The sequence below is a fragment of the Lepidochelys olivacea genome, assembly GCF_965140295.1.
Source record: "Lepidochelys olivacea isolate rLepOli2 genome assembly, chromosome: 12".
NCBI classification, from domain to species: domain Eukaryota; kingdom Metazoa; phylum Chordata; order Testudines; family Cheloniidae; genus Lepidochelys; species Lepidochelys olivacea.
The window spans coordinates 29,443,143-29,463,589 of NC_140422.1; the positions used below are offsets into that span (position 1 = coordinate 29,443,143).

General features: G+C 39.1%; 1 long non-coding RNA gene across 1 annotated transcript in view; it reads right to left on the reverse strand.

Annotated features, from left to right (window-relative positions):
- Nucleotides 1-5,142: 5,142 nt before the first annotated feature.
- Nucleotides 5,143-20,447, reverse strand: part of LOC311528761 — a 58,761-nt gene continuing 43,456 nt past the window's right edge. Inside the window, exons 2-3 of the long non-coding RNA XR_014713688.1 lie at nucleotides 6,122-6,368; nucleotides 5,143-5,354 (exon numbers count right to left, since the gene is read on the reverse strand). This is a non-coding gene — a long non-coding RNA (uncharacterized lncRNA). The remainder of the gene's footprint in view (nucleotides 5,355-6,121; nucleotides 6,369-20,447) is intronic.

Consider the following 20,447-nt stretch of genomic DNA (forward strand, 5'->3'; position numbering starts at 1 on the left):
GAATGTTTCATCATTTTATCATTTCATCTTAGATTAACTGCCTAGAGTGCTTAGGTCAATGGAGACACAGAAGCAATCTTCTTTTCTTGGAAAGCCTGGAGGTGAAATGCCCTTTTTGTTGACCCAATGTATTTTGCTTTCACATCTGGCTGCAAATACACTGCACTAAGAAGAGACTGCTATACCCATAAGTATCACTCCCAGCTATTATAAATATTTCCCTTTTTAAAGACTTGGAAAGGATTTTTTTTCAAATTTTGTATTTGCCAGTTCTTATTAAAATAATACAAGTCAGATTTTTGTGAAAGCTTAGCATGGTGACAGACAAAAGAGATTTCTTTCTAGACAGAATATCTAACTGTCTGTCTGGAGATTACTTTTCAAGTGGAAAACTTTTACAAATGCTTGTTGAAAAACTAGCTGACGGTAAGATGTAACCAGGGTTGGAAGAACCCCTTAGCATTCCCCAACCCTGAAATATTATTTCCTTTCTGTTAAACCGATTGTGCTTCAAGGGACATTTTTAAAAGCTACATGGATTTCTAATTAAATGGAAGACTGTGCTATGAAAACAATAAATTCTTGTTTGAATGAAACTCTTGTTTCCAGAACTACTGGCAAATATAGACCTCAAACCAGAATTTATGTTTTGTGAGAGTCAAATGGAATTTTATCTTGTAAGTTTCAAGTTCTGTTCTATGCATAGATCACGTAATGAATAGGTTTGAAACTTGGCAAGATGAGGTCTCCTTTCCCTACAGCTGCAGGCTGGGTGCATTGCTGTTTGCTGGACATCACCTTTTCAACTCAAGAGAAAATCATTAGATAAAGAGGAAATTCCTGTCTCCAATTCCTGTCTTCAGAGGAATGGGCCACATATTCAACTCGTTAATTTAATGGTGACTTCAACTGAATTATGCTGATTTACACAACTGAGTATCTGGCCCATTTCTCTTCTCCACCATCTGATGGTGGGTCGCCATTGGTAAGGGGATCTCCTTTCTCTGATCTGTGTGAAGGGTTACCTGTGAAGGAAATATTTCTGGTTGAATTTGCTGGATGGGAGAGTGGTCAGCCCATTGAAACCCCTCCTGCTCATGCTAGCTGGGCTAAGGAAAATGTATGGAAGTCCCTGGGAATGTCATCTATTCCACATACATTTTTGAATTACTTTAAAAAACAAACAAACCCCTGTTACATGGACTCCATATTATGGTATAAAACACCTTCCCATGGAAAGTACTGGGCAACCACATCTCCTTTGGGAAGTGAGAACCATAGGGGATGATTAAGGGAAATTACTCAGTTTATAACACCTACAGAGAGCTGCCACTTTCTGGGGATGTGAGCATATTCTGGTTCAAACCAGATTCTCCATAGACCAAAAGACAAAGAAAGGATTTTGGGATAAATAACCCACTCTTGAACTGACTCAGGGCCTTCTTCCTGATCCAGCAAACAGATTGGACTTGCTGCCCAGGGGTGTCCCATCCCTTGTGTAAGGATGGAAAGACTTTGGCCTACTGAGGCCCGATAAGACTGATAGGTGGCCCCTGGTAAGCTGTTAGCATGCACATGGGAGCATTTATTATTTTTTGCAATAATGCCTTTACCTAAAGAATAAATGTGCTTGCTTAAAAAAGAGCCGTATGGTGACCTGCAACTGCTGGCAGTTACACTGTTCATAACCCTCGGCCACAAGCAAAACACAGGCTTTTTTAGGCAGACTGGCTTGCTGGGGATATAGCAGTGTAGTGCTGGACGAGGGTCCCTCCTCAGAGAGAGGTGATGGCTGGGTGTGGGTAACCTCGAGGGACTACGGCGAGGGAATTCAGGTGCAATTACCCTGAAACTGTGGCAGGAGATGTATTTAGATTGCCAAATACAAACTGTTTCTTTAGGGACTTCTCATTATGTGGCATGCTGGATGGGTCTGTGTACAACATATACTGTATAAATGCATATCTAATTCCACACTAACTGGAACATGATAAAGAAGGAACTTGTGCATATAGTACAATATTGTTGCTTTTATCATCTCCCTGTTTACCTCAGGAGTGTAGCACTGGGGTATAACAATTGTTCATCTTCTGCTATTGTGTCTCAAAATACAAGAAGTCATAAGTACAGTACCATTAAAGAAGAATGTCTTTCTTTTTCAATTCGTACAGATTTAGTGTTTGCCAGTAACATCTTTTACTAATATTGCACTCACTAGGCATGAGAGAATTGTTGTCAGGTTTTGAATGCATTGTCTCACCATACGTCACTCATGATATTCTTTGTATATCCAGTTCAGCATGACACATAAGAATAATGAGGTGGAGACAATAACAAGGGGCATTTTATCTTGCCTGCTGCATAAGCTCCAATTTATTCTTTGACTAAAGGTGGAAGTAGTTAAGATTAGAGACTGGCTTTAATCAATACCTTATATCCAAACAACGTAGAACTTTTGAGTGTTTGACATTCCTGGATCTGAATTCAAATTTTCAAGTGGTCCCCATCTTATATATGATACCACAAGAGGTGCCGGCAACCCAGGTGCTGAAGATAGCAGTCCCTTGGTTTAAACTAGAGGGACAGTCTCATGCTGAGAGGTCCTAAAGTGTGGAACTCACTTCCCGCTCCCTGGGACTATCAGAGTAGATTTAATGAACATCAGAATGTACTGCATGACATGTTGTTGTTTTTTTCTAGTGGATGGTATGTTAGGAGCCACACTCACTACATCTGCCCTGCTCCACCTGGAAATTCTTCTACACCTACACACACACACACGTAGGTTAAGTTTCAGAGTAGCAGCTGTGTTAGTCTGTATTCGCAAAAAGAACAGGAGTACCAGTGGCACCTTAGAGACTAACAAATTTATCTGAGCATAAGCTTTCGTAGCCCATGAAAGCTTATGCTCAAATAAATTTGTTAGCCTCTAAGGTGCCACAAGTACACGTGTGGCAACAGGTTAAGTTGATTAAGGCTGTTTTGTTCGACTGATGGCAAAAACCAGCCCATGTGTGAGCCAGGCCCATAGAAAATTGCAGTGAGTGTCTACATCCTGTTTAGAACAGCCTGGGTAACTCATAACTTACAGATGGCCAGAAGTCTATGGCAGGCATTTCTTTGTTTCCTATGAGAGAGACAAGGTGGGCACCTGGGGTTTTAGTTTTTGTTTCCTAAGTCATTCCCAGAAGAAGTATTTTTAATTATGTTTCTGTGTTGGAAACACTAATTAGCTGATGTGTTGATAATGAATGTCATATGGGTGTATGTATCCCCTGCTCCCCTGGCAACCAAGCAGTTAATGCAGGAACTATGGCCAGCACTGATCGGCAACCTTCCAGAAACTGGGAGAATAAAAAAACCGAGCAGCAGTGGGCTGGGGTGGCTGTGAGAGGAACAAGCAGGCTAGAGAAGGAAAGTCTTGCCAGTAAACTGGTGAGATGGCACCCACAGACAGGACCCAGAGAATGGATGGCTGGATATACAGGCTGGAGAAGCCTACAGAACCAAGGGAGGTAGGAGGGCACTCAGGGTACAGCAGGAGGAGTTGTTGAGGCCTGATTCCACCTGCCTGGTTTGAGGTCCCTGAGCTGGAACCCAGGGGATTGGGTGGGTCTCAGTTCCCCTCCCCCCCCCCCCCAACAGAGACTTATGCATCAAAGGGGGTTTCCAGATCCCCTGAGGACCAGGATCAGCTAACCCTGCCAAGCATAAGGGGAAACCCATACACCCCAGCAGGACTGAAACAAACATCCTTCATAGCCCAGAATGGGACTACCAAAGAAATTCAGGCAAGGGGAGCTCACTGACAACCCTGCCAGACTGACTGGACTTTGTGCAATGCTCTGTCTTAGCAGAAGGGGTGCTGTTGTGTTAGCACACAGCTCATCTTGTGCCTGTGCCTTTCCGACTACCCTTCATTTCCCCCTCATTAGTGTATGTTTCTATTTCTCATGTCATCTCACAACTCTTCTGTAAATAAAAGTAAGATACTTGTAGACGTTTCTAGACTCTCTACAACCTTTGTAGCTTTTAGCCACACAATGGCTGTGCAAGTGTAGTTTGGAATGAATGTATTATGGAGTGAGCAATGCCATCAAACTCCCAATATACACAATGCATTTTGTTCATTTGCTCACCAGCTATGAATTTTGGGACACTGTAAATATGCCTGATAGCTGTGCAGAAGACACTTAGATTTTAAACTAGCCTCAGAAGGAACAGTTTAGTTAAGTAGATTTTTCTTATTGTTCCCAAAGATTTCACATACTTTCTCTGTGATCCTTTAAATATCTCCCTAGCATAGGCAAGTATTTTTTGCTTCATTTTAAAATCAGGATTGGATGTCTTTCTAACCGATTCTAGGTTCTAGCTCAACTGAGAAGTTATGGGCTTAACGGAAGAAATACTGGGTGACATTATCTGGCCATTATGCAGAAGGTCAGACAAGATGATCGTAATGGCCCTGTTTAGCCTTAATATCTATGAAAATGTGTTAGCTTTAGATTAGTATTTTCTACCTCTTGTGCATTTCAAACTTACTTGCCCTTCAGTTAAAGCCTTGATTCTCTTTGATCTTTCAAACAAATTCAACCAATGTTCTCATGTCATACTATGAACCAAAAGGCAATTGTTCAATATCATATTCTTTCTGTGCATAGTTTTAAAATTCAATCTTATTTCTGTAATGGGTAATTTGTGATGTATATGTAATTATATATAGCCATGATAACCCCGGTTTAAATGCCATGTTATTTCTTCTTTAAACTAAAACCAGTAATTGGCATGTCTCTATTATAAACATTCTCACAGTCTAAGAAAATATTAGCAATTCTTTTTAAGCTTGGAAGAATAGCAAAATGTTCAAGCTTTATGCATTTAGTGCCCTTTTTAAAATGTCTTACTTATTGTTTATTCCTGATAGCAATATATTTGAATACATCTGAATTCCTATCACATACACCAAATGATAAGCATTTCTTTGTGACATCTAGTAATTTAATAAAATTGATATTAATGGCATAAAAATGGTTTGCTGAATGAGTTTGTGAAGGACCTGCCACTTGAACCATAGCAGAACTGGAAGTTTGAGAATCAAATGGCTAAGAATAACACTGTTCCATTTTCAATGTACTAAAAGCTTTTTACTCAGTGGGAAACTAAGTTATTAGAAAGGGCAGTCTGAAAATGTACTGCTAGGAGATTTGGGAGTAGTAGTCCTTGAAGTGAAGATTTAGTTTTGTAGATTTTACAATTTATCCATTTTTGGTGGTTGTGATGTGAGTCACAGGGGTAATAAACTTCAACTAGGTTGAAGTAAAGTTAAGTACTTCCCAGTGTCTTCTATTAATTATCTGTGGGATAGAAGAAAAGAAATTAATGCAGAGACATAAGCTCACCGTGGAATAAAAGAGGAATACATTCTTATTGTGATGATTTTTACCAGAGTCCTTTTAAGAAAAGGCTGAATGATCCAGAAATATTTCATGTCTTTAGATTAGTGACAACATTCTTATCATTTTTAACATTTAAATGATGAAATGTAGCAAAAAATTAGAGGTGGTTATTACATATCCAGGGTGCAATCCAAACTAGTGAGTAGCTATGTCAACCCTGCCCTCTAACCTGAAGTACACTTTACACTGCTCCAGTCAGGATTGCTCACAAACAGCCTCCAGCATGTAAGAAACTCCCAGCTATGTCTCTGAGTGTGCTGCATACACATTGGCTCTTAGTAGCCTGGTTATATTGCAGAGTAATCTGAAAACACCCCCCATGTTGGATTTTCCCACACAAATGTATGTCCTGTACTGCCCAGCACTCTCCTGCACAATACATGTTTATATAAAGTCCCTCATTTCATTAACAAAATGATATGCACAAGCCTTGTTACCTCAAATGGAGTTTCCCAAACATTTCAATTGAAACACACTCGATTAGATAAAACAAGTTTTTAACTACAGAGAGAGAGATTTTAAATGAATTCAAGTAATGAGGCATAAAAGTCAGAAATGCTTACAAGAAAAATAAAGATCAGACACAATTTATGCCTAGTTTAACAAACGATATTAAATTCAAAGTAAAGTTTCTCTCATCACATGTTCTCAACAGTCTTACTGACCAAACATTTTAGGCCAGGACCCCTTCTTCTGTAATGGCTGCTTCCTTTGTTCCTTCTGGTGCAGTGAATCAACGGACGGAAAGAGTGAGTAGGAGTTGGTCCCTTCGAGTATCTCCCCTTTCTTTTTATAGTTCTCTCTCCCTTTTTGATAAGCATCTCCAGCTGAGATCATGGTGACTGGAAGTCTCATAGGAAAGCCACAGTGTTTCTTTGCCAAGATGTAGATTTTTTGCCTCTGCCCCATTTCCTGCAAAAGAATGGCCGTTTAGCATGTAATGACCCATTGACCTTGTTTACACCTGGCTAGGCATTAGTTTGCCCTTTGAGGAACTAGTTAGCCACTCCCCAGATGTGGAACATGTTTTAGTAATATCATACAGTGGAATGTTCTAACTCTACATTCAGGCCATGTCTACACTACTGGCTAAATCGGCACCATTGCGATCGATGGAGCGGTGTCAATTTAGCAGGTCTGGTGAAGACACTCTAAGTCGATGGAAGAGCATCTTTTATTGACATAGTGTGGTGTAGACACTGCTGTAAGTAGACCTAAGTTATGTCGACTTCAGTTATGTAACTTACATAACTGAATTAACATAACTTAGATTGATTTACCGCATTAGTGTAGCCCAGAATGTTGCTACACATATTTTATCAGGGCAATAATGACCAATAAATTATAAGTTTTTGAATGATACCTCACAAGGCATACTTTATACAAAGATTATTACGACAGTGTGCATGGGGTGAATACAGGTGTACAGTCTGTCACAGAGGTGGACTAGGAATATCGCAAACAGATCTAGTGCAAGCTTTGTGAATTCACTGTGCCAAAGATTCAGGTCAATCCTAGGCAGCAGGGATTACTCACTGGAGATTTTTCAAGAATATTTCATGCTTTTTTGTTCATTTAACCCAGGAGTTCTTTTGACCAAAGATAGTAGAATGAGACAAAACTTTGTCATGTATGTGAAGGTCCTGTGATCTTGCAGACAGTTTGTGTGCCACTGATCTAAGATAGTGCAAAGGAATAGGATTGGTGATATCCCAAAGCTAACTGACAAAATAATAAACAGAAAGGCAGGGGAAAAAACACACCACCCATCATGCTACTTAATTCTAAAAGAGAAAGTCTGACTTCTTCATTTCTCAAGGACTCAACATATGAAGATGTTTTAATAGTAAGGGGGGGTTGGTGAGTTCTGTAAGGAAATAAGGCAGCGGTGTAAACAGTATCAGACAAGGGTCACAAACTGTTCAGAATTGGCTGGATGTCCATAGGGTTGGGTAGAACCTGGATCCACCTTGACTTTGTATAGAATTAGAGTTCTACTTCACTTGTTTGCACAGACCTCTTGTGTACTTGTCTGCATATGCAATACCCATATGTGTGTAAATCAGATATTCAGAGTCACATTTACTCAATTTGCACTCTAAAATACAGTGTTTCCATATGCCAAATATGCACATGGTAGTGTAAAGACCTGCTTCAGGTTAACTGAAAATTAGGCTTTATGGTCTTTCATTCCTCAGCTGATCAACATAGCTAAGACCCTACATTTCTTTGTTCAACTTTATAACTCTTCTCTGGATACTCTCCAGTGAATTCACTTTAATCTACTGCTTGTAACTTCTTGGCAACAATAAAAATATTTACCTCAGCCTTGCAGAGATTTGGAGAGCTGAAAATAAACTATTCCCTCCCTCTGCCCAGATTTTTCTTAAGAACAGCAACATTTTTGTCTGTTTTAATCATAATCCTATTTTGTATTAGGATCTGATTATAAATAACCCCCCAAATATGAGTAGGATGTGAAGAGTAAACATCAAAAGACTTGTAAGCTCTGTTATTTGATATCCAGACAAATATGTTTGGGTAGATTGATGCCATCTTTCCTTTCCCCTCTTAGAAAAAAAATCCTATATCCTATTTGCTGGTATTATTTTTCTAACATAGAACAATGCTTCTGGTGGCTAGCAATTGCCATAGACACATAATACATGTATTGCTTTATGTCCCTTGGAAATATAAAATATGTCCAGCTAGGTAGACCCCTTACAATAACAGATGCCATTCCACTCCAATATATTTAGTGATGTCTATCTAAAGCAATTTACTTTTATCCAGAGTGCGTACTCCGTATTGGCTGGTACATTGGGTAAAATAGAAATGTGAAGATCTGCCAAAGATTCCTAAAGTTTTTATTGTTTTTTTTTCAATTTAGAAAATGTATTATAATGGGGGACCCTGACTTTTTCTCCATGTATCTTTAACATAGTCTCACACAGAGCTGAAATTAAACTAAAGTCTCAGTACAGCTTCCCTTCACCTTCTTAGGATTCCTAGATCAGTCTTCCACATCCCTAGCTAATTATCAACATCATCTCTCCAGATAATCTTATCAGAGGATAACAGTGTCACAAGATAATCTTGTTAGAGGATAATTTTGCCAGAGGATCATCTTGTCACAAGATAATTACATTTCAAGAGTTACCCCATCAGTATCTCCCAGGAAGATGGTTCATCTTTAAAAACAGTTATACTATGGTTTTCTGGAGTGTAAATACATGCTAAACTATATGCTGTTAGCCTGAATAAAAATGAAAATCAATGTACTGATGTTTTATTCTCTAGATCTTCTGTAAACCATCCCATGCAAGAATATTTATATAAAGAAAACTCTAAAGTGTAGCATTTCTTGTACAATATATCTCTATATATTAATTCATAGATGCCCATGGCCTGGTTAATATTAGTTTATTAATATTAAAATAACTTTGCTTTTAAAGTTCATTTCAATTGCATTTGAACAAGCTTATCACAAAACGTAGGGCTCGCAATGCCCAGATGAGGTAGGTGTATATATAACCCCTTTTATACATATACACATATTTGTGGATAAAGTGGCTTAGGTGATGTAACCAAAGCTAATGACAGTGGGAAAATTCCCATTGATGCTACAGCCAGATCACCTGTAATGGTAGTAGCACTAAGGGGATCCCTAGTGGAGATAAGGCACCAGCAGCTTTTTGGTGTTTTCAACACTCTGTCAGACCTCTAGAGCTAGTGCCCTGCTCTAAGTGCTAAACTGTGCTGCCTCTGCTTAGACATAGTGAGAAGCATGCAGTCAGATGTCACATTTTAAGTTATCTTATTTCCTTCTATAAAAAGACTGAAGTTGGTAATCAACCGTTATATCTCAAGGGTGGACAGATTTCCATTACTTTAGCAGGTAACAGGTTTTGTCTTTCTTTAGTCACATCACAGAACACAGGACTTAACCACCAGTCCAGAGTCCTCTTAAGGGCTAGTTGGTTCCAACCTGCCACCCAGCGACCTGCTAATCAGAAGTTGAACTCTGACCAAGGATACAATTTGGGAATCTAATTGGTTCCCACCTCTTATTTAGACCAAGCAGAGGAACATGAAGTTGTCCATGCAGTTGGGTTCTCCCTGCTTCGGACTGCTTCCCCTGCAATATCTGCTCCTGCTCTCTTGGTAACCCGACACCTGACTCCCAGTTTGCCCTTTGGCCTGTCTTGGACTCTGACCTCCAGGTAACCTAACCCAACCTGACTCCCAGTTCCTGCTCCAACCACTGGATCAGACAGCCCACACTTTGGTTATGACAGTTTGTCATAATCACTTGTTAAGGATGTTGTCTTTAATAGAAAAAAAGGGAACTGAAGATAAATATTTTTATTTATTTATTTTTCCAATTTGACAATAATCCCTTAATTTCTGGAAATAATTTCATTAAAATGTACCACTGTCTTGTTGCTTTTAAAAAACAAACAATCCATCAACTTAAGCAACTAGGCCTGGATCCTGCAAAGACTTACTCATGTGCTAAACTTATGTCCTCTGAGTTGTTCCATTGACTTGTCATAGGTAAGGTTACAGGTATTCCACACTAGTACAGTCATACAGAGATGAAGACCAGAGCTTGCTTATTATAGAAGCTTCTATTACCCTTTGAAACTTTAGATTGGAACTCACTGGTGTTTCTATGTTTACCTGCTTTCACCTTTAAATAACTCTTGTTACCTGTTCCTAGTTAATAAATCTTTAGATAGTTTATTATAGGATTGGCTACAAGTCTTATCTCAAAGACCTAAGGTGTAATTGACCTGGGGTAAATGACTGGTCCTTTCGGACAGGGAGTAACCTGAATATTGTTGTGATTTTTAGTGTAAGGGACCAACTATCACAAAGGCAAGCTTGCCTAGGCGACAACATAGGAGTACCCATGGTTAGGCTGTTATAATGCCAGCGGAGTTTGCACTTGATACATGATCAGTAAAATCATGGAAGCATGGAACTTGCAACCACTTTGGGGGTGGTGTCCTGCTTCTTAACACTCTGCTCTGAGTTTGGTACTCATGTTCTTGAGCCACCGCAGGACAGCTTGACAAATTCTTTCTATTATCAACACCTCTTTTCTGTGAATCTGCATAGATCCTTGAAAAACACAGGCTTCTGATCCCCCTTTGTTTTACCCATCTTCCAATGTTTCATTTTCTTCTAACTTTACCTTCAACTAGTTAGCAGCTTGCACATCCTGGTGTTCCTTTATTAGCTGATGCGCTGCATTCTACCACTTCCCTCACCTCTGCTGAGCCAGCTGCCCAGTTTCAATTTATTTGGGGATAGTTTCTTCTTCTTTTTCCTCCTGACCTTCATGAACCTATTCATGCTACTGCAAGAAGTAGGAAGATTGTCTCACATTCAGGAATGAATTCAGCTTGATATTGTAAAGGAGTCAGTTGTTTAATACCTCAAGTGGCAGTTCTCAGCCTTTCTGACACAGTATATGCTCCTTCTTTCTCCTGTCACACACACCCTGTCCCATTTTACTATTTTAACAGTCTCTATTTTACTGTAACTTATTCCCTTGTGTTATGTAGTGCACTTCTTTGTAATATTTTTAATGATTTAAAGAAAACACTACAGTTTGTGCTGAGTATCTGTTTACCTTGACAAGCTTCTACAATTCATCTGGGATGAATAATGGTTCTTTCTGCATCTAACACCTTTCTAATAACAAACCTCAAGAGAAATAATGGAAATCTAAAAGAAAGAAGCCTTGGAATTTTTTAAACATAGTTTTCTCTTTTTTCAAACCTGTGTTTGTAAACACTGCCTTTTGTTTATGTGGGACCAGCTTGACAATATTAGTTGGTCTTGGGTATAGAATAAGCAACATTGTATTCTGGCATCAAAATGAGACTACAGAAAGAACACAAAATTGCCATTTGAAACAAAGGAGAGAAAATGACTCTTCGCTCCTGCTAGTGTTTCATGGTTTTTGTTTTTTGTTTTGTTTTGTTTTGGATGAGGGGCGTTGCATTTTATGAGGAGATGCAGAGCTGTATGAACTCAGAAAAAAAATGTCTCAGAAGTCTTACGGAACTCTCTGTGTAAATACAAAAATGGCATCATAATTAGTCTTAAAACCTACCTAAATCTTTTCTTTTTTACTGTGGGTTCACGCATTCTGTATTTCACCAGTAAGTCCCTTTTGCTTTACAGACAGACCCATTTAGCATTGAACCCTTCTCTTAGATATTCAAGCTTCTGACATATCCGTCCATATTTCATTCATTTTAACCCACTTATTTGAAGTTACTCCCTGAAAACTGTATGGATCTGAATTTTCATAAGTACAAAACATTGACAGTCCTCATTGACTGCAGCTGGAATTTTAGGTGCTCAGGACCTCTAAAAATCAGGAACATTAACAGTTCAAATGTAACCACACCAGAAAGGACAATGCTGTCAGACAATTAAAAGTAGCCAAATAGATCATAAAATAAAAACTGGACTGAACTTAAACTCAACCTTTTGCAGTTTGTTTAACCTTCTTAATAGATTATAATTCTTTTTGTTAGAATACTCTTTAAATATTAAAATAAAAAGGAAATCTCTTTGGCTGGTATTTTCAGATTGTCTAATCCTGCATGCCTCTGTGGGTTAGAGGATCCTCAGAATGTGCTGAATTCCTCTGACCTCAAAGTCTGAAATTTAAAGCCAACCAAGGGGCCCTTTAACCTGATAGGCTCCTACCTTAACTAAAAACCATAATGTCCATTTAATTTGTGTAACTTTACAGAGTATTCTAAAAATGTAATGTGAACATTGAATACATTTTTACAATGAAATGCCATAGGTTCCATGCAATGTAAAGGATGCCAACTAATTGGAAGGATAGACAAGTAACATGAATAACACTGAATACTCTCATTAAAGTACACATTTTTTGTGACAACCTGTAAATACAGAACATTTGCAGAATTAGTGTTAAAATCACAGTACTTGTTCTAGTTAGCTAAACTTCTAAGATCAACAAGTCTGCCTTCTGAAATCATCCAGTATTTATTTAGGAAGATTTCACAAAAGTCCTTGGATCACATTTTTTACAATAAAGCTTTCATAAAGTGAGTGTGCATCCTAATTGTTTATTTACACAATATTAATATTCAGACAGAAGGATCATGGAAGCTCAGTTAATTAAATATAAATTAATGTGGTGGAATATTTAATTATCTATTCTACACCTCACAACTAATGATTATGTAAATGACTTGCATTTATTCTTGTTCCCAGGAAATTAACTTAATGGCCTTCAACAAATGAACATTTTGTATGCATTGCAGGACACTTTATCTAAATTTTAACAGCATGGTATTAGTTTCAGATAATAACATGATTACACAATTTTAAATGTATATGTATACAACACTTTTTTGGTTTTCTTGCTTTTACACTAGAATATAAAGTAGAACAAAAAGCTTCTTTTGGGACTTAAACTCTGAAGTCCTGTGATCTAGTTTGTGGCCAGCCCTTGGATTTCTTCCTTTTATCCTCTCTTCAGAGGCCATCCACGGCTGAAATCCTTGTGCTCTCCTACACACAAGGACTGGTCCTAGTAATTGCTGCTAGCATTCCCATAAGGTCCTAAGTAGCACTGACAAGAGGGACAGGGAGAAGGAGAGAAAATGGCCTACCCCACTATTCACCCACTCTGGTGGAGCTGAGCAGTCACAGAGAGGAGTAGGCAGAGAGTCCTCTTCAAGAGTGGCACAGAACGTAAACTTCCCAAAAGCTCCAGAACGCATAGTGAATCCCTGAGGTTCAGTGACTTCCAGAGCGTCTGCTAATGGCTCTTCACCACCTCTAAAGCAGGGCTCTGAATTACTCCTGCAATTTACTGTTAAAGATATTGCTCAATGGGCTTCAATAAGAGCCTATGTTTGAAGCAGACAAGGAAACTAAAAAATGTTTTTTGAAAGGCAAGTGTGTTTTCAGTAGATAGTTAAATCGGTGCTTACACACAAAGTCATCCATAAAGGAAACCATTTGATATTTACGTATAGAAAATACATCAGCACACTGCAGTATTTTCAAGCTCCAATTTTTTTTATACTTTTTGAATTATCAGACAGTTTTGCATGTGTTACCCTTGGACCCAAGAATACTTTCAATTGATCTGAGGATGAGATTACTGTAATTACTACAAGTACCATTAACTGCCACTAAAGTACATACCGGATATAGATTTAATTTGCCAGGAAAAAAGTTCCTTGCTACAAACTGTTGTAATTAATATGCACTCCATCATAGAAATTAATATAGAAAAGCTATGCTGCTCTAGAGGGGAGGAGGGGAGGTTATTTAGGTCTTATGTGTGACTCAAAAAGATGACTGCTGATTACAGGGTATACATCTGTAGGCCTAGAAATACCAATGCAGACTACCAAACAGAACTTTTTTCATCCCAGAGAAATTACTGCTAGATACAATGAGAAAGGCCAAATACTAACGGCCAGATCCAAAACATATTGGAGTCAATGGAAAGACTCCAATTAACTTCAAGGGGTTTGAATTAGCCCCTCCATGACTGAGCTGAAAATGTAACAAAAAAATATACTTATATAGCACTTTATATTTTCAAAGAATTTATTTACTTTACCATAGTGTCCCAATGCTGAAGTGTCTTTGAGCATTTGGATCCAATTTCTTAGGTATGTATGAAAAATGTGTATTTTAGTGCAATTCCTCACCATACCAGGCAACTTACTTCAATGCAATTACTAATTTAATATTTTAATTGATTTTGCCACATTATTGCTTCATATCTGTAAGATTGCAAGTGTTTGCGTTAATCAGGATACCACAAGAGTATGCCATTTGCTTTATAAAGTCTTCAAAACAGGCTTGTATGTGTCTACATTTCTTCAATAATAGAATAAACCTCCTTGATAAACTCCCATCATATTACTCTCCTCATTGACTAAAGATACTGTAAACTAAGTACCATCAACCTTGCTCTTCAAATGTGACTAGTGAGTTGGGGCATCTCAATATTTGGAGTGCACAGTATAAAACACCTGAAAAGGGGGGCTAAGTGCCAAGCCTAGGTGCCGGCTTCCAATTGTCCCGGGGGTTCTCAACCGCTGCTCAGCCCCAGATCCTGCCCCCACTTCACCCCTTCCCCAAACCCTCACCCCACCTCTTTCTGCTCCCCCAGTCCTGTCCCACCTTGCCCCACCCCTTCTTGCCCCCGCTTGACCCCCAGATAGCCTGCTGGAGAATCCATGGAGTCGGCATCTACAGTACCAAGCACCTATCTTCTGAAAATCAAGCCCTTCTAAGATATCTCAAATGGAGCACCCAACATCACAAGTCACATCTGAAAATTAGCATATGTCAAGTCCCATTGCTAGAGGGCTTAGAAGGACAGAAATCTCTGCTTTGCCTACAGAGGATGAGGCAAAAGTCAGCTCTGGCAGCCTCATTTACATGAATTATAATTAGGGCTGTCGATTAATCACAAGAGTAACTAAAAATATTAATTGCGATTAATCGCAGTTTTAATCACAATGTTAATATAATATCAACTGAAATGTATTAAATATTTTGGATGTTTTTCTTCATTTTTATAGATATTGTATTCTGTGTTGTAATTGAAATTAAAGTGTATATTATTTTTGATTACAAATATTTGCACTGTAAAATGATAAACAAAATAATAGTATTTTTAAATTCACCTCATACAAGTACTGTAGGGCAATCTCTTTGTCGTGAAAGTGCAACTTACAAATGTAGATTTTTTTTTGTTACATAACTGCACTCAAAACCAAAACAATGTAAAACTTCATAGCCTACAAGCTGACTCAGTCCTACTTCTTGTTCAGCCAGTCACTAAGACAAACAAGTTTGTTTACATTTACAGGAGATACTGCTGCCCACTTCTTGTTTACAATGTCACCTGAAAGTGAGAGCAGGCATTTGCATGACACTTTTGAAGCCAGCATTGCAAAGTATTTATATGCCAGATATGCTAAACATTCATTGCCCTTCGTGGTTCGGCCACCATTCCAGAGGACATGCTTCCATGCTGATGATACTCATTAAAAATATAATGTGTTAATTAAATTTGTGACTGAACTCCTTGAGGGAGAATTGTATGTCCTTTATTCTGTTTTACCTGCATTCTGATATATATTTCATGTTACAGCAGTCTCGGAGGATGACCTAGCACATGTTGTTCATTTTAAGAATACTTTCACTGCAGATTTGACAAAACACAAAGACTCTACCAATATGAGATTTCTAAAGATAACTACAGCACTCGACCCAAGGTTTAACAATCCGAAGTGCCTTCCAAAATCTGGGAGAGACAAGGTGTGGAGCAAGCTTTCAGAAGTCTTAAAAAACCAACACTCCGATGCGGAAATTACAGAACCCGAACCACCAAAAAAGAAAAACAACCTTCTGCTAGTGGTATCTGACTCAGATAATGAAAATGAACATGTGTCGATCTGCACTGCTTTGGATTCTTATCGAGCAGAACCCATCATCAGCATGGACTCATGTCCCCGGGAATGGTAGTTGAAGCATGAAGAGACATATGAATCTTTAACGCATCTGGCACGTAAATATCTTGCAATGGCGGCTATAACAGTGCCATGAGTACCCCTGTTCTCACTTTCATTTGACATTGTAAACAAGAAGTGGGCAGCATTATCTCCTGCAAGTGTAAACAAACTTGTTTGTCTGAGCAACTGGCTGAACAAGAAGTAGGATTGAGTTGACTTGTAGGCTCTGAAGTTTTACATTGTTTTGGTTTTGAGTGCAGTTATGTAACAAAAAAAAATCTACTTTTGTAAATTCTACTTTCATGAGAGATTACATTACAGTACTTGTACTAGGTGAATTGAAAAATACTATTTACTTTTTTTTTACCGTGAAAATACTTGTAATCAAAAATAAATATAAATTGAGCACTGTACACTTTGTATTCTGTGTTGTAATTGAAATCAATATATTTGAAAATGTAGACAACATCCAAAAATATTTAAATAAATGTTATTCTATTATTGTTTAACAGTGTGGTTAATCAAGATTAATTTTTAATCGTTTGATAGCCCTAATTATTATAATGGTTACCCATAGTTCCACATACTGTATTTTGTTCCACTCATAGGAATTTATCTATATTGAATGTTACTGTAACTGCACTTAGAGAAAGGCTTGGGAATTCTACACAATAATTCCTCCATGAGTCACCCTGATGTTACAAGGAATGGACTCGGATTTGGGAATGGAATTCCATTTCAACAAGAGCAAGTAGCTGTCTCTGACTTGGAATGCAGGAGCTCTGTTCTTGGGAGCTGGGACTCTGTGCAAGGGTGATGTTTTGCTTTGGGTTCCCTGCCTAGAGATTCTGAACCCTGTGTGGAGCAATTCTGTGGGCCTGGAGCAGAAGTTGTAAAGAGCTGACAACACAGTGAGGCCTGAGGAAACCAGTGTTTGTGGCACAGACCTGGTCTTCATAAGATGGCCTGACCAGACCAGCTGTGGAAGAACTGGATTAAGCACTGGACCAGTTAGCTGCACATCCCAGTGGGACCTGGTGGTGTGGCCTTTGCTGGACTGAAGCAGACAAGAGGAGGACAGCCAACTCCTGATGCCCCTGATTACAACTCCATTCAGTTAGACATATCAGTGGAGATTCGGTGGGTGGGTATTGCTTTGTGACTCAGAGGTTTGTACATCAACAAGCCAGACAATTCATAAATTGGAACTGTGGATTGGCCATCCCCCTGATAGACTGATTGGGTTTTACTCCTGTCATTGTATGCAAATATATATGGTTATCCTATTTTTTCCCCTTGTTCCTCCAAATAAAAGGTGTTTGCAAGAGAAGAACTATCTGCAAAGATGACCAAGGAAGTGAGATAGAAAATGCAGTTTTATTGAAATCAGAATACTTCACAGATTTTTTTTAATGAGAATTTGCGCAGAAAGAAAAATGAGATTTTTTTGACCAGCCTTAGTTTAAGTGGTTGAAGTTGCAAGGAACCAGATATGAAAATCGTAGAAAGAGGACTTCTTTGTCAAAACATCAAGAGTTATCTCATTGGTGGGACTGTCTGAACCACAACTGAAATTCTTTGAAATAATGTACTCCTGTATACCACAAAATTAACAATGGTCAAGCTAACATAGTTAGAGTTGAACTGTATTATAATAACATGGACAATGTAGATGCTTTTACTGGACCAACTTCTGTTGGTGGAAGGTACAAGCTTTCAAGCTCCAAGCACTCTTTTGGTCTGGGAAAGAAAGCAATCAAGCAGTGTCTGAGCTAACTACAAGTTGGGACAGATGGTTAATCAGAAGGGGTAATGTGGGAACTGGTTACTTGAAATGAAATGGGCAATCCGGGGGTTAGATTGTTGTGCATAAAAGTTTGAAGTGAGCAATTAAGGGTAGCAGGCAATGTAGTTTGTTACAAATTGTTCTAATGAACCATAAAACCAGTGTCTTTGTTAAGTGCATGACTTACAGTGTCTAGCAGAGTTATGAATTTAATTTCCCAGGCTTGCCTTTTCAAGGCGTTGTGCAGATTTCCCTTGAAGAAAAATATTGAAAGATCAGATATGGAGTAACCATTTTGTGAAAAGTATTCTCCCATGGGTGATAAGGTGTTTTTGTCGTCTCTCATTTTTCTATGCGAGTTCATTTGAGAGTGTAGTGGTTGTCAGATTTCATCCATATAGTTGTTGGGGCATTTTATACACTGGATGAGGTACACTGCCTGTTGTAATAAGCATGTTTAGGACCCACGAATCATGAAAGGCGTATTGTAGGGGAGTGGGGTATTGATCTTTGTATTAGTGGAGTTATGTCTGCAGGTTTTGCAACTGTTTTGACAGGGTCTCATGCTGCTTTGAGTTGGTGTGCCCTGGTGTGTGCGGAGCTTGCTTCTGAGAATAAAGTTGGGGGATAGGGAGGGGGAGAGGATTATTTGAAGGCCATGGCCGGGTCATGGACAGCCAGACCAAATGGTCAGAGCCACAGTCTGCAGGGTCAGCAGAGTGTCAGCAGGGTGCCCGGTGGAGTGTTGGAGTGTGGCCATTCCCATAAATGCTGCGGGCTCAGACTGATGACACATCTGTCATGACAGAGTATGATGGGTGGGTGGTGGTTGTTGAAGTTGTTGTAGAAAGCTATAAAGGAGTTTAGACCTGTCCAGAGGATGAAAACATCAACGATGTATCTTCGGTACATTGTTGGTTTCCTGGTGCTTTTTTCCAGAAATTCTTTCTCAAGGTGGCCCATGAAGAGATTGGCATATTGGAGAGCCATCTTATTACCCATGGCTGCTGTCATAAATATAAAGGGAAGGGTAAACCCCTTTGAAATCCCTCCTGGCCAGGGGAAGCTCCTCTCACCTGTAAAGGGTTAAGAAGCTAAAGGTAACCTCGCTGGCACCTGACCAAAATGACCAATGAGGAGACAAGATACTTTCAAAAGCTGGGAGGAGGGAGAGAAACAAAGGGTTTGTGTGTCTGTCTGTAGTCGTCTTGGCCAGGGACAGAACAGGAATGGAGTCTTAGAACTTTTAGTAAGTAATCTAGCTAGGTATGTGTTAGATTATGATTTCTTTAAATGGCTGAGAAAAGAATGGTGCTGAATAGAATAACTATTTCTGTCTGTGTATCTTTTTTGTAACTTAAGGTTTTGCCTAGAGGGGTTCTCTATGTTTTTGAATCTAATTACCCTGTAAGATATATACCATCCTGATTTTACAGGGGGGATTTCTTTATTTCTATTTACTTCTATTTTTTATTAAAAGTCTTCTTGTAAAACACTGAATGCTTTTTCATTGTTCTCAGATCCAAGGGTTTGGGTCTGTGGTCACCTATGCAAATTGGTGAGGCTTTTTATCCAACATTTCCCAGGAAAGGGGGAGTGCAAGTGTTGGGAGGATTGTTCATTGTTCTTAAGATCCAAGGGTCTGGGTCTGTAGTCACCTAGGCAAATTGGTGAGGCTTTTTACCAAACCTTGTCCAGGAAGTGGGGTGCAAGGTTTTGGGAAGTATTTTGGGGGGAAGGACGCGTCCAAACAGCTCTTCCCCAGTAACCAGTATTAGTTTGGTGGTGGTAGCGGCCATTCCAAGGATAACGGGGGTAATATTTTGTACCTTGGGGAAGTTTTAACCTAAGCTGGTAAGGATAAGCTTAGGAGGTTTTTCATGCAGGTCCCCACATCTGTACCCTAGAGTTCAGAGTGGGGGAGGAACCTTGACAGCTGCTCCCATGGTTTGGGATTAAATGGATGATTTTTGCAATGTGTTTTGGGTGGATTTCCAAGTGTTGTGCATTATCTTGGTTGTATTTGAGGAAGACAGCAATTCCCTCATGGTGAGGGATATTGGTGCATGGGGGGGGTTTCATCCCTGGTGGCAAGGATAGTGTTCTGGGGGAGGTTGGTAATGCTGTGGAGTATAACAACATAGTGTGTGGGTGGAAGTAAACTGTATGTTATCTAAAGGTTAAAAAACTGTGCTTTAATCTGGGTAGATAAAGCCTAACTTTGTCATGTTTCTTTAACCTGGTTATAAAATAGTTTGAGAGGCAGGACATAAAAATCCTGCATTAATAGTCAATTGTGCATCATAGACAGGCCTAAATATTGCCATTTGTCTTGTTAAAAATAATAAGTGATTTTCCTGTTTTGTTCCTGACCAAAGAATGTGTCAGATCTGTTTGCCGTGTCCTGCTCCCATTTGGATCACACTGGTAGAATACATGTAAAACTGATTTTTACTGTGATTCGCAGAAGAGGTAGGAGGGCATCACCTGGCCCATTCCTTTGCACTTTATGTGACTAAGCTTTGACACGATGGCTTTTCCCTGCATGGTGGTAGCCTGTGAAACCCATTGAGAAAATCGCCTAGGTGATGTTTAATCCAAGACAAAGGATAGAGCAGCTTGAAAGTGAATCCCCCACTCAGGTAATGTCGAAAAGGC